Source organism: Cupressus sempervirens, chromosome 10 (genome assembly GCF_028749045.1).
Source record: "Cupressus sempervirens isolate cs-2001-9-10 chromosome 10, ASM2874904v1, whole genome shotgun sequence".
Taxonomy (NCBI): Eukaryota; Viridiplantae; Streptophyta; class Pinopsida; order Cupressales; family Cupressaceae; genus Cupressus; species Cupressus sempervirens.
In genome coordinates this window covers 476815844-476819405 of record NC_143127.1, presented here as the reverse complement: position 1 = coordinate 476819405, position 3562 = coordinate 476815844, and positions in this window count along the sequence as shown.

The window sequence follows — 3562 nt, the reverse complement described above, 5'->3', positions numbered from 1 at the left end:
TAAGATAGATTAGTTGTTGGAGCTTTGAAAATACAATTGTATTTGGAGTTTTCTTAGTGTATGATTAGATAACATCTAGTTATATTCTAGTAATTTGTATGCTTAAAACTATGGTTCAATCATATTCATGATTCTGTAAGCATGACTACTTAAATGATAACAATGAATTGTTGATAAAAGTTGCATTACATAGTAATTTTCTCTAAAAGTAATGGATACCTTATTTGGAAATAACGTATGGAATGTCATTGTTCTAAACACCTTTTATATACATATATATAAATGTGTTGATAGAACTAAATTCATTCATTAAAATTTCTTCTTTTGCTAGCTTGAGTCCCTAAAATGGAACTAGATGTTCAAAATTGTTTTATCAAAAATCTATGAGTATTGATATCTATAGGTTGGTAGTGAAGAAATGATCTTTTTGTTATCTCAACACTTCATATGACATTGATTGAACTTCCCTCATAAAGGGCGTGTTATACTAGGATTTTTGAATATCTTTAGCTAATATGAAGTCATTGTATGATTTATGCTGAATGTAGTTGAGAACATTCTCTCAATTATATTGTTATGTTGAATTTAGTTGAGTACATTCTTTGAATTATTTTTTTATGATGAATATAGTTGCATACATTCTTTGAACTACATTGCATTATATAGTTTTTTTTGGTTATGAGTGCATTTAGACTCATTATGCTTGGGTGTCATGTGGATATTTGGGAATGATGGAAATAGATACAATATGTATTGTTTCTTCTATTAATTAAATCTAGCTCTTAAAGTGCTTTGGCCAAAGCCATTTTATTTCTTTCATATGTGTAGATATATTGTACTACATGTGAGTAGATATGCTAGTTACTTTTTATTTTTCCGTACCACATTTCATGATTAGGCTACTTAGACATATGTGGAAAGTAATATGTTACACAAATGCACTGGATCCATGTTATCCTCTCATTTTGAGTTGCTAGGTTTCTCATGCCAAGGTTGGGGTGTCCTTTATGTCAAGAAGGACCTTGGGGGAGCTAAAAGCTCTATGGTTGGCATGGTAATAGCCCTTTGGTCACACTCCCATCTTAGATAGTGAATGATCAATTTTCGTTGGCTGTGGACACTAGGACTTGTAGTTGGACGCATGATCGAGACAACTAGTTCTAAAAATCTCCATGTGATGAGTATATGAAATCATTTTATATGACATTATTGATGTATTTAATCATTTTGATGAGATATAGTTATGTAATGATGCATCCATTTATATATGTACATTCAAACATATGGATTTTATGATTATGTTAGGGATGTATGATGTGTAGGTAAATATCATGTAAGTGATATTCTAATTGTCAAATTAATAAGTAGTGATGTTTATTTTGATTTTTCTTATTGAAAATGGATAATCATTTGTTAATCCTTGATTACAGTTAATGAAATGACTTTTAACTATTCAAACTAGGGCTATTTTGTTTATTTCCACATTTCTGGCCACTAGATGATGTGGAAATTGTGGACTAGGACATGATTCTTACATATCTATCTAAATAATCACAAATGCAATCATAGACAAAATTAATCCAACAAGTTTACTACATAGGCTTGCAACCAATTTATGTTTTACAAGAACAAATCTATGTTTACAAGTTTAGATATCAATACTATTATGAGTATAAAATAACAAAAATGATAAGTAATACATAACACATGATCTAACAGCAAAAATAATAATTTTAGAAAAAGAAAAAGAAAAATTAAAACTAATATTTTGTTGCCTTGGAAAAGTTATACATGATCCACTTCCATGTGTTTGTGGCGCTTCTCTATTTTGTCTCAAAAATTGTACATTTTTTTGGTAGTTGGATTTACACAAACTAAGCCTTATGTTTCTAATGTTGAAATTAATTTCATTTTGTAATTGTTGGTAGATCCATCTTCAAGTATCTAACCAATTCTTCCACTCTATATTCAACAAATTTATTGATAGGCATCAAATTTATTCAATGATTTAAACTAATTAGATAAAAATATATAAGCTAAATAGTTCAACTTTTGATGGCCTAATGGAAGCTATGCAACTATTTTTCTGGGCTAGATTGTGTAGAAATTTTTTAATAATCAATGTTTTGGATCATACTCCATGATCTATCATGGGGATGAGAGAGTGTAAGAATGTCAAAAATGGAAGCTATCATAGTGGAGACTTCCCATGAAAATTTTAAAAAATAGACCAGTCTCTTGATAATCTCACTCTTCTATTTCTATACCAATGTTCTATGTTGAATCTATTGTAGTCTTGCAGATCAAATCTTAGATCATGTATCCTTCCACATGATTACAAAAGCTTCCCATTTAAACTTTTTAACATAGTTTTGAATTAATTTGAAATTGATTTCACATCATATGCATAAATACATCATTATAATTTTCAAGTTGATTTTAGCATTTTATCAGGAGCAGACAATAAAGAAATGTATCGATTGCCCCTACAAAACTAATGTCACATCAGCAATCTCCATAAAATGTGGGAAGTCTACAAGAATCAAGTTCATTTTAATATTGACCAGTCAACAATAATTAATCTTAAAGGGAATATAAATAAAGATAGGAGGTAAATAAAATATTCTAAACAAACCACAAACCAATCACTGAGATAACTTTCAACCGAGCCGTCAAAAGCCCTAGAACCTATCCAAGAACATAAGGGGGAAAAAATATTGTAGGAGTCATTTACCACCCTACCATGAAGTGCTATTAAGCTTCCTCAAAATATTTCCTAACAAAAAAGATACGCAGTCCGACATTGAGGAGGACTAACTAAGAAAAATTAAAAGCAGTAATGGAATTGTGTACCACATTGTCTAGGATATAATAAAAAAGTTACCATCCATCCATAGTTTATCATATTTGAATAAAAAAAACCCATCTTTACCACTTTCTACCATTATTTATGGAGTTCACTCTCTAATAACACATGGATAATGTAGTGGTGATTATGTAAATAAAATACATCATAGTGCAATCAATCCACAATATTATGCACATGATTATTAACATAGAATGAATGAAATGTGAAAACATGTATTCTATTTTCACTATTAACACATAGGCCTTTCAATTTAACACAAGCTCTCAATATTTTCAAAGTGATGCAAGATAAATCTCATAAGGAATGTATGTGAACTTTTTTTCTATTCTAATTCATAGTTATGAAGAATTTCAATTGACTAATTATTTAGCAAAAAGATTCTTAATGCATGATACCAATCAAATAATAGATCATACATTCAATGTCCTGATATTGAAAAGTATAATGATTTAAAAAAATATACTTATGTTCACTAATAACCATTCTCCTCTCATGATAAAAAACTAAAGAATTAATTAAGCAATACTATCTATCAGTAAGCTATAAAAGGGAGTCATCTCTTTTACTTCCTTGAAAAATAATCATAGGTAACAACACACTCATGGTAATGACATCAATGAATATAATAAATTCACAAATGAACAAATTTTCCTTATGCACTATCATCACATAGAAATACACATAGTCACATAC